Here is an 11,905-nt window from a genome sequence, read left to right as displayed (position 1 = left end):
TGTGGTGGGATTTTTGTGGATTTTGGCCGTGTTTTGAGAAGATTTAGGGAATTTTGTGAGATTTTTCCTGGAATTTTGTTGGATTCTGGGGAGATTTTGTGGGATGTTTGTGGAACTTTGAGGGACTCTTCTGGAATTTGGTGAGATTCTGTAGAGAACTGACGAATTATCAGGGATTTTTCATGTATTCTGTGGGAATTTGTGGAGATTTGGTGGGATTTTTGTGGATTTTGGCCGTGTTTTGAGCAGATTTAGGGAATTTTGTGTGATTTTTCTGGGATTTTGTTGGGTATTGAGGACATTTTGTGGGATGTTTCTGGAATTTGGTGGGGCTTTTCAAGAATTTTGTGGTATTTTGAAAAGATTTAGGGAATTTTGTGGAGTTTTTTCTTGAATTTTGTGGGAAACTGTGCTGATTTTATCGGGCGTTTCTGGAATTTGGTCGAGTTTTCAGAAGATTTAGGGATTTTTGTGAGATTTTTGTGGGATGTTCTGGGAATTGGTGGAGATTTTGTGGGACATTCCTGTGAATTGGTAGGGTTTTGAAATGATTTAGGGAGTTTTGTGGGACTTCTCTGGAATTTTGTGTGTTTTTTCTGGAATTGTGTGGGATTCTGAGGAGACTTGAAGAATTTTGAGGAATTTGTTTTAGATTTTGTGGGAATTTGTGGAGATTCTGTGGGATTTTACTGGAATTTGGTGGGCCTTTTCAAGGACTTTGTGTGGTTTTGAGGAGACTTGAAGAATTTTCAGGGATTTTTCTTAGATTTTGTGGAAACTTGTGGAGGTTTTGTGCGATTTTTGTGGGATTTTGTGGGATATTGAGGCGATTTAGGGATCTTGAGGGATTTTTCATGTATTTTGTGGGAATTTGTGGTGATTTGGTGGGATATTTTTCTAGAATTTGGTCGTGTTTTGAGAAGATTTAGGGAATTTTGTGAGATTTTTCCTGGAATTTTGTTGGATACTGGGGAGATTTTGTGGGATGTTTGTGGAACTTTGAGGGACTCTTCTGGAATTTGGTGAGATTCTGTAGAGAACTGACGAATTATCAGGGATTTTTCATGTATTCTGTGGGAATTTGTGGAGATGTGGTGGGATTTTTGTGGATTTTGGCCGTGTTTTGAGCAGATTTAGGGAATTTTGTGTGATTTTTCTGGGATTTTGTTGGGTATTGAGGACATTTTGTGGGATGTTTCTGGAATTTGGTGGGGCTTTTCAAGAATTTTGTGGTATTTTGAAAAGATTTAGGGAATTTTGTGGTGTTTTTTCTTGAATTTTGTGGGAAACTGTGCTGATTTTATGGGGCGTTTCTGGAATTTGGTCGAGTTTTCAGAAGATTTAGGGATTTTTGTGAGATTTTTGTGGGATGTTCTGGGAATTGGTGGAGATTTTGTGGGACATTCCTGTGAATTGGTACGGTTTTGAAATGATTTAGGGAGTTTTGTGGGACTTCTCTGGAATTTTGTGGGTTTTTTCTGGAATTGTGTGGGATTCTGAGGAGACTTGAAGAATTTTGAGGAATTTGTTTTAGATTTTGTGGGAATTTGTGGAGATTCTGTGGGATTTTACTGGAATTTGGTGGGCCTTTTCAAGGACTTTGTGTGGTTTTGAGGAGACTTGAAGAATTTTCAGGGATTTTTCTTAGATTTTGTGGAAACTTGTGGAGGTTTTGTGTGATTTTTGTGTGATTTTGTGGGATATTGAGGCGATTTAGGGATCTTGAGGGATTTTTCATGTATTTTGTGGGAATTTGTGGTGATTTGGTGGGATATTTTTCTAGAATTTGGTCGTGTTTTGAGAAGATTTAGGGAATTTTGTGAGATTTTTCCTGGAATTTTGTTGGATACTGGGGAGATTTTGTGGGATGTTTGTGGAACTTTGAGGGACTCTTCTGGAATTTGGTGAGATTCTGTAGAGAACTGACGAATTATCAGGGATTTTTCATGTATTCTGTGGGAATTTGTGGAGATGTGGTGGGATTTTTGTGGATTTTGGCCATGTTTTGAGAAGATTTAGGGAATTTTGTGGGATTTTTCCCGGAATTTTGTTGGGTATTGAGGACATTTTGTGGGATGTTTCTGGAATTTGGTGGGGCTTTTCAAGAATTTTGTGGTATTTTGAAAAGATTTAGGGAATTTTGTGGTGTTTTTTCTTGAATTTTGTGGGAAACTGTGCTGATTTTATGGGGCGTTTCTGGAATTTGGTCGAGTTTTCCGAAGATTTAGGGATTTTTGTGAGATTTTTGTGGGATGTTCTGGGAATTGGTGGAGATTTTGTGGGACATTCCTGTGAATTGGTAGGGTTTTGAAATGATTTAGGGAGTTTTGTGGGACTTCTCTGGAATTTTGTGGGTTTTTTCTGGAATTGTGTGGGATTCTGAGGAGACTTGAAGAACTTTGAGGAATTTGTTTTAGATTTTGTGGGAATTTGTGGAGATTCTGTGGGATTTTACTGGAATTTGGTGGGCCTTTTCAAGGACTTTGTGTGGTTTTGAGGAGACTTGAAGAATTTTCAGGGATTTTTCTTAGATTTTGTGGAAACTTGTGGAGGTTTTGTGTGATTTTTGTGTGATTTTGTGGGATATTGAGGCGATTTAGGGATCTTGAGGGATTTTTCATGTATTTTGTGGGAATTTGTGGTGATTTGGTGGGATATTTTTCTAGAATTTGGTCGTGTTTTGAGAAGATTTAGGGAATTTTGTGAGATTTTTCCTGGAATTTTGTTGGATACTGGGGAGATTTTGTGGGATGTTTGTGGAACTTTGAGGGACTCTTCTGGAATTTGGTGAGATTCTGTAGAGAACTGACGAATTATCAGGGATTTGTCATGTATTCTGTGGGAATTTGTGGAGATGTGGTGGGATTTTTGTGGATTTTGGCCGTGTTTTGAGAAGATTTAGGGAATTTTGTGTGATTTTTCTGGGATTTTGTTGGGTATTGAGGACATTTTGTGGGATGTTTCTGGAATTTGGTGGGGCTTTTCAAGAATTTTGTGGTATTTTGAAAAGATTTAGGGAATTTTGTGGTGTTTTTTCTTGAATTTTGTGGGAAACTGTGCTGATTTTATGGGGCGTTTCTGGAATTTGGTCGAGTTTTCCGAAGATTTAGGGATTTTTGTGAGATTTTTGTGGGATGTTCTGGGAATTGGTGGAGATTTTGTGGGACATTCCTGTGAATTGGTAGGGTTTTGAAATGATTTAGGGAGTTTTGTGGGACTTCTCTGGAATTTTGTGGGTTTTTTCTGGAATTGTGTGGGATTCTGAGGAGACTTGAAGAATTTTGAGGAATTTGTTTTAGATTTTGTGGGAATTTGTGGAGATTCTGTGGGATTTTACTGGAATTTGGTGGGCCTTTTCAAGGACTTTGTGTGGTTTTGAGGAGACTTGAAGAATTTTCAGGGATTTTTCTTAGATTTTGTGGAAACTTGTGGAGGTTTTGTGTGATTTTTGTGGGATTTTGTGGGATATTGAGGCGATTTAGGGATCTTGAGGGATTTTTCATGTATTTTGTGGGAATTTGTGGAGATTTGGTTGGATATTTTTCTAGAATTTGGTCGTGTTTTGAGAAGATTTAGGGAATTTTGTGAGATTTTTCCTGGAATTTTGTTGGATACTGGGGAGATTTTGTGGGATGTTTGTGGAACTTTGAGGGACTCTTCTGGAATTTGGTGAGATTCTGTAGAGAACTGACGAATTATCAGGGATTTTTCATGTATTCTGTGGGAATTTGTGGAGATTTGGTGGGATTTTTGTGGATTTTGGCCATGTTTTGAGAAGATTTAGGGAATTTTGTGGGATTTTTCCTGGAATTTTGTTGGGTATTGAGGACATTTTGTGGGATGTTTCTGGAATTTGGTGGGGCTTTTCAAGAATTTTGTGGTATTTTGAAAAGATTTAGGGAATTTTGTGGTGTTTTTTCTTGAATTTTGTGGGAAACTGTGCTGATTTTATGGGGCGTTTCTGGAATTTGGTCGAGTTTTCAGAAGATTTAGGGATTTTTGTGAGATTTTTGTGGGATGTTCTGGGAATTGGTGGAGATTTTGTGGGACATTCCTGTGAATTGGTAGGGTTTTGAAATGATTTAGGGAGTTTTGTGGGACTTCTCTGGAATTTTGTGTGTTTTTTCTGGAATTGTGTGGGATTCTGAGGAGACTTGAAGAACTTTGAGGAATTTGTTTTAGATTTTGTGGGAATTTGTGGAGATTCTGTGGGATTTTACTGGAATTTGGTGGGCCTTTTCAAGGACTTTGTGTGGTTTTGAGGAGACTTGAAGAATTTTCAGGGATTTTTCTTAGATTTTGTGGAAACTTGTGGAGGTTTTGTGCGATTTTTGTGGGATTTTGTGGGATATTGAGGCGATTTAGGGATCTTGAGGGATTTTTCATGTATTTTGTGGGAATTTGTGGTGATTTGGTGGGATATTTTTCTAGAATTTGGTCGTGTTTTGAGAAGATTTAGGGAATTTTGTGAGATTTTTCCTGGAATTTTGTTGGATACTGGGGAGATTTTGTGGGATGTTTGTGGAACTTTGAGGGACTCTTCTGGAATTTGGTGAGATTCTGTAGAGAACTGACGAATTATCAGGGGTATTTTCATGTATTCTGTGGGAATTTGTGGAGATGTGGTGGGATTTTTGTGGATTTTGGCCGTGTTTTGAGAAGATTTAGGGAATTTTGTGAGATTTTTCCTGGAATTTTGTTGGATTCTGGGGAGATTTTGTGGGATGTTTGTGGAACTTTGAGGGACTCTTCTGGAATTTGGTGAGATTCTGTAGAGAACTGACGAATTATCAGGGATTTTTCATGTATTCTGTGGGAATTTGTGGAGATTTGGTGGGATTTTTGTGGATTTTGGCCGTGTTTTGAGCAGATTTAGGGAATTTTGTGTGATTTTTCTGGGATTTTGTTGGGTATTGAGGACATTTTGTGGGATGTTTCTGGAATTTGGTGGGGCTTTTCAAGAATTTTGTGGTATTTTGAAAAGATTTAGGGAATTTTGTGGAGTTTTTTCTTGAATTTTGTGGGAAACTGTGCTGATTTTATGGGGCGTTTCTGGAATTTGGTCGAGTTTTCAGAAGATTTAGGGATTTTTGTGAGATTTTTGTGGGATGTTCTGGGAATTGGTGGAGATTTTGTGGGACATTCCTGTGAATTGGTACGGTTTTGAAATGATTTAGGGAGTTTTGTGGGACTTCTCTGGAATTTTGTGGGTTTTTTCTGGAATTGTGTGGGATTCTGAGGAGACTTGAAGAATTTTGAGGAATTTGTTTTAGATTTTGTGGGAATTTGTGGAGATTCTGTGGGATTTTACTGGAATTTGGTGGGCCTTTTCAAGGACTTTGTGTGGTTTTGAGGAGACTTGAAGAATTTTCAGGGATTTTTCTTAGATTTTGTGGAAACTTGTGGAGGTTTTGTGTGATTTTTGTGTGATTTTGTGGGATATTGAGGCGATTTAGGGATCTTGAGGGATTTTTCATGTATTTTGTGGGAATTTGTGGTGATTTGGTGGGATATTTTTCTAGAATTTGGTCGTGTTTTGAGAAGATTTAGGGAATTTTGTGAGATTTTTCCTGGAATTTTGTTGGATACTGGGGAGATTTTGTGGGATGTTTGTGGAACTTTGAGGGACTCTTCTGGAATTTGGTGAGATTCTGTAGAGAACTGACGAATTATCAGGGATTTGTCATGTATTCTGTGGGAATTTGTGGAGATGTGGTGGGATTTTTGTGGATTTTGGCCGTGTTTTGAGAAGATTTAGGGAATTTTGTGTGATTTTTCTGGGATTTTGTTGGGTATTGAGGACATTTTGTGGGATGTTTCTGGAATTTGGTGGGGCTTTTCAAGAATTTTGTGGTATTTTGAAAAGATTTAGGGAATTTTGTGGTGTTTTTTCTTGAATTTTGTGGGAAACTGTGCTGATTTTATGGGGCGTTTCTGGAATTTGGTCGAGTTTTCAGAAGATTTAGGGATTTTTGTGAGATTTTTGTGGGATGTTCTGGGAATTGGTGGAGATTTTGTGGGACATTCCTGTGAATTGGTAGGGTTTTGAAATGATTTAGGGAGTTTTGTGGGACTTCTCTGGAATTTTGTGGGTTTTTTCTGGAATTGTGTGGGATTCTGAGGAGACTTGAAGAATTTTGAGGAATTTGTTTTAGATTTTGTGGGAATTTGTGGAGATTCTGTGGGATTTTACTGGAATTTGGTGGGCCTTTTCAAGGACTTTGTGTGGTTTTGAGGAGACTTGAAGAATTTTCAGGGATTTTTCTTAGATTTTGTGGAAACTTGTGGAGGTTTTGTGTGATTTTTGTGGGATTTTGTGGGATATTGAGGCGATTTAGGGATCTTGAGGGATTTTTCATGTATTTTGTGGGAATTTGTGGAGATTTGGTTGGATATTTTTCTAGAATTTGGTCGTGTTTTGAGAAGATTTAGGGAATTTTGTGAGATTTTTCCTGGAATTTTGTTGGATACTGGGGAGATTTTGTGGGATGTTTGTGGAACTTTGAGGGACTCTTCTGGAATTTGGTGAGATTCTGTAGAGAACTGACGAATTATCAGGGATTTTTCATGTATTCTGTGGGAATTTGTGGAGATTTGGTGGGATTTTTGTGGATTTTGGCCATGTTTTGAGAAGATTTAGGGAATTTTGTGGGATTTTTCCTGGAATTTTGTTGGGTATTGAGGACATTTTGTGGGATGTTTCTGGAATTTGGTGGGGCTTTTCAAGAATTTTGTGGTATTTTGAAAAGATTTAGGGAATTTTGTGGTGTTTTTTCTTGAATTTTGTGGGAAACTGTGCTGATTTTATGGGGCGTTTCTGGAATTTGGTCGAGTTTTCAGAAGATTTAGGGATTTTTGTGAGATTTTTGTGGGATGTTCTGGGAATTGGTGGAGATTTTGTGGGACATTCCTGTGAATTGGTACGGTTTTGAAATGATTTAGGGAGTTTTGTGGGACTTCTCTGGAATTTTGTGGGTTTTTTCTGGAATTGTGTGGGATTCTGAGGAGACTTGAAGAACTTTGAGGAATTTGTTTTAGATTTTGTGGGAATTTGTGGAGATTCTGTGGGATTTTACTGGAATTTGGTGGGCCTTTTCAAGGACTTTGTGTGGTTTTGAGGAGACTTGAAGACTTTTCAGGGATTTTTCTTAGATTTTGTGGAAACTTGTGGAGGTTTTGTGTGATTTTTGTGTGATTTTGTGGGATATTGAGGCGATTTAGGGATCTTGAGGGATTTTTCATGTATTTTGTGGGAATTTGTGGTGATTTGGTGGGATATTTTTCTAGAATTTGGTCGTGTTTTGAGAAGATTTAGGGAATTTTGTGAGATTTTTCCTGGAATTTTGTTGGATACTGGGGAGATTTTGTGGGATGTTTGTGGAACTTTGAGGGACTCTTCTGGAATTTGGTGAGATTCTGTAGAGAACTGACGAATTATCAGGGGTATTTTCATGTATTCTGTGGGAATTTGTGGAGATGTGGTGGGATTTTTGTGGATTTTGGCCGTGTTTTGAGAAGATTTAGGGAATTTTGTGAGATTTTTCCTGGAATTTTGTTGGATTCTGGGGAGATTTTGTGGGATGTTTGTGGAACTTTGAGGGACTCTTCTGGAATTTGGTGAGATTCTGTAGAGAACTGACGAATTATCAGGGATTTTTCATGTATTCTGTGGGAATTTGTGGAGATTTGGTGGGATTTTTGTGGATTTTGGCCGTGTTTTGAGCAGATTTAGGGAATTTTGTGTGATTTTTCTGGGATTTTGTTGGGTATTGAGGACATTTTGTGGGATGTTTCTGGAATTTGGTGGGGCTTTTCAAGAATTTTGTGGTATTTTGAAAAGATTTAGGGAATTTTGTGGAGTTTTTTCTTGAATTTTGTGGGAAACTGTGCTGATTTTATCGGGCGTTTCTGGAATTTGGTCGAGTTTTCAGAAGATTTAGGGATTTTTGTGAGATTTTTGTGGGATGTTCTGGGAATTGGTGGAGATTTTGTGGGACATTCCTGTGAATTGGTAGGGTTTTGAAATGATTTAGGGAGTTTTGTGGGACTTCTCTGGAATTTTGTGGGTTTTTTCTGGAATTGTGTGGGATTCTGAGGAGACTTGAAGAACTTTGAGGAATTTGTTTTAGATTTTGTGGGAATTTGTGGAGATTCTGTGGGATTTTACTGGAATTTGGTGGGCCTTTTCAAGGACTTTGTGTGGTTTTGAGGAGACTTGAAGAATTTTCAGGGATTTTTCTTAGATTTTGTGGAAACTTGTGGAGGTTTTGTGCGATTTTTGTGGGATTTTGTGGGATATTGAGGCGATTTAGGGATCTTGAGGGATTTTTCATGTATTTTGTGGGAATTTGTGGTGATTTGGTGGGATATTTTTCTAGAATTTGGTCGTGTTTTGAGAAGATTTAGGGAATTTTGTGAGATTTTTCCTGGAATTTTGTTGGATACTGGGGAGATTTTGTGGGATGTTTGTGGAACTTTGAGGGACTCTTCTGGAATTTGGTGAGATTCTGTAGAGAACTGACGAATTATCAGGGATTTTTCATGTATTCTGTGGGAATTTGTGGAGATGTGGTGGGATTTTTGTGGATTTTGGCCGTGTTTTGAGCAGATTTAGGGAATTTTGTGTGATTTTTCTGGGATTTTGTTGGGTATTGAGGACATTTTGTGGGATGTTTCTGGAATTTGGTGGGGCTTTTCAAGAATTTTGTGGTATTTTGAAAAGATTTAGGGAATTTTGTGGTGTTTTTTCTTGAATTTTGTGGGAAACTGTGCTGATTTTATGGGGCGTTTCTGGAATTTGGTCGAGTTTTCAGAAGATTTAGGGATTTTTGTGAGATTTTTGTGGGATGTTCTGGGAATTGGTGGAGATTTTGTGGGACATTCCTGTGAATTGGTAGGGTTTTGAAATGATTTAGGGAGTTTTGTGGGACTTCTCTGGAATTTTGTGGGTTTTTTCTGGAATTGTGTGGGATTCTGAGGAGACTTGAAGAATTTTGAGGAATTTGTTTTAGATTTTGTGGGAATTTGTGGAGATTCTGTGGGATTTTACTGGAATTTGGTGGGCCTTTTCAAGGACTTTGTGTGGTTTTGAGGAGACTTGAAGAATTTTCAGGGATTTTTCTTAGATTTTGTGGAAACTTGTGGAGGTTTTGTGTGATTTTTGTGTGATTTTGTGGGATATTGAGGCGATTTAGGGATCTTGAGGGATTTTTCATGTATTTTGTGGGAATTTGTGGTGATTTGGTGGGATATTTTTCTAGAATTTGGTCGTGTTTTGAGAAGATTTAGGGAATTTTGTGAGATTTTTCCTGGAATTTTGTTGGATACTGGGGAGATTTTGTGGGATGTTTGTGGAACTTTGAGGGACTCTTCTGGAATTTGGTGAGATTCTGTAGAGAACTGACGAATTATCAGGGATTTTTCATGTATTCTGTGGGAATTTGTGGAGATGTGGTGGGATTTTTGTGGATTTTGGCCATGTTTTGAGAAGATTTAGGGAATTTTGTGGGATTTTTCCCGGAATTTTGTTGGGTATTGAGGACATTTTGTGGGATGTTTCTGGAATTTGGTGGGGCTTTTCAAGAATTTTGTGGTATTTTGAAAAGATTTAGGGAATTTTGTGGTGTTTTTTCTTGAATTTTGTGGGAAACTGTGCTGATTTTATGGGGCGTTTCTGGAATTTGGTCGAGTTTTCCGAAGATTTAGGGATTTTTGTGAGATTTTTGTGGGATGTTCTGGGAATTGGTGGAGATTTTGTGGGACATTCCTGTGAATTGGTAGGGTTTTGAAATGATTTAGGGAGTTTTGTGGGACTTCTCTGGAATTTTGTGGGTTTTTTCTGGAATTGTGTGGGATTCTGAGGAGACTTGAAGAACTTTGAGGAATTTGTTTTAGATTTTGTGGGAATTTGTGGAGATTCTGTGGGATTTTACTGGAATTTGGTGGGCCTTTTCAAGGACTTTGTGTGGTTTTGAGGAGACTTGAAGAATTTTCAGGGATTTTTCTTAGATTTTGTGGAAACTTGTGGAGGTTTTGTGTGATTTTTGTGTGATTTTGTGGGATATTGAGGCGATTTAGGGATCTTGAGGGATTTTTCATGTATTTTGTGGGAATTTGTGGTGATTTGGTGGGATATTTTTCTAGAATTTGGTCGTGTTTTGAGAAGATTTAGGGAATTTTGTGAGATTTTTCCTGGAATTTTGTTGGATACTGGGGAGATTTTGTGGGATGTTTGTGGAACTTTGAGGGACTCTTCTGGAATTTGGTGAGATTCTGTAGAGAACTGACGAATTATCAGGGATTTGTCATGTATTCTGTGGGAATTTGTGGAGATGTGGTGGGATTTTTGTGGATTTTGGCCGTGTTTTGAGAAGATTTAGGGAATTTTGTGTGATTTTTCTGGGATTTTGTTGGGTATTGAGGACATTTTGTGGGATGTTTCTGGAATTTGGTGGGGCTTTTCAAGAATTTTGTGGTATTTTGAAAAGATTTAGGGAATTTTGTGGTGTTTTTTCTTGAATTTTGTGGGAAACTGTGCTGATTTTATGGGGCGTTTCTGGAATTTGGTCGAGTTTTCCGAAGATTTAGGGATTTTTGTGAGATTTTTGTGGGATGTTCTGGGAATTGGTGGAGATTTTGTGGGACATTCCTGTGAATTGGTAGGGTTTTGAAATGATTTAGGGAGTTTTGTGGGACTTCTCTGGAATTTTGTGGGTTTTTTCTGGAATTGTGTGGGATTCTGAGGAGACTTGAAGAATTTTGAGGAATTTGTTTTAGATTTTGTGGGAATTTGTGGAGATTCTGTGGGATTTTACTGGAATTTGGTGGGCCTTTTCAAGGACTTTGTGTGGTTTTGAGGAGACTTGAAGAATTTTCAGGGATTTTTCTTAGATTTTGTGGAAACTTGTGGAGGTTTTGTGTGATTTTTGTGTGATTTTGTGGGATATTGAGGCGATTTAGGGATCTTGAGGGATTTTTCATGTATTTTGTGGGAATTTGTGGTGATTTGGTGGGATATTTTTCTAGAATTTGGTCGTGTTTTGAGAAGATTTAGGGAATTTTGTGAGATTTTTCCTGGAATTTTGTTGGATACTGGGGAGATTTCGTGGGATGTTTGTGGAACTTTGAGGGACTCTTCTGGAATTTGGTGAGATTCTGTAGAGAACTGACGAATTATCAGGGATTTTTCATGTATTCTGTGGGAATTTGTGGAGATGTGGTGGGATTTTTGTGGATTTTGGCCATGTTTTGAGAAGATTTAGGGAATTTTGTGGGATTTTTCCTGGAATTTTGTTGGGTATTGAGGGCATTTTGTGGGATGTTTCGGGAATTTGGTGGGGCTTTTCAAGAATTTTGTGGTATTTTGAAAAGATTTAGGGAATTTTGTGGTGTTTTTTCTTGAATTTTGTGGGAAACTGTGCTGATTTTATGGGGCGTTTCTGGAATTTGGTCGAGTTTTCAGAAGATTTAGGGATTTTTGTGAGATTTTTGTGGGATGTTCTGGGAATTGGTGGAGATTTTGTGGGACATTCCTGTGAATTGGTACGGTTTTGAAATGATTTAGGGAGTTTTGTGGGACTTCTCTGGAATTTTGTGGGTTTTTTCTGGAATTGTGTGGGATTCTGAGGAGACTTGAAGAATTTTGAGGAATTTGTTTTAGATTTTGTGGGAATTTGTGGAGATTCTGTGGGATTTTACTGGAATTTGGTGGGCCTTTTCAAGGACTTTGTGTGGTTTTGAGGAGACTTGAAGAATTTTCAGGGATTTTTCTTAGATTTTGTGGAAACTTGTGGAGGTTTTGTGCGATTTTTGTGGGATTTTGTGGGATATTGAGGCGATTTAGGGATCTTGAGGGATTTTTCATGTATTTTGTGGGAATTTGTGGTGATTTGGTGGGATATTTTTC

The sequence above is a fragment of the Cyanistes caeruleus genome, chromosome 5 (assembly GCF_971803275.1).
Source record: "Cyanistes caeruleus chromosome 5, bCyaCae1.hap1.1, whole genome shotgun sequence".
Lineage (NCBI taxonomy): Eukaryota > Metazoa > Chordata > Aves > Passeriformes > Paridae > Cyanistes > Cyanistes caeruleus.
This window is presented reverse-complemented; position numbering follows the sequence as displayed.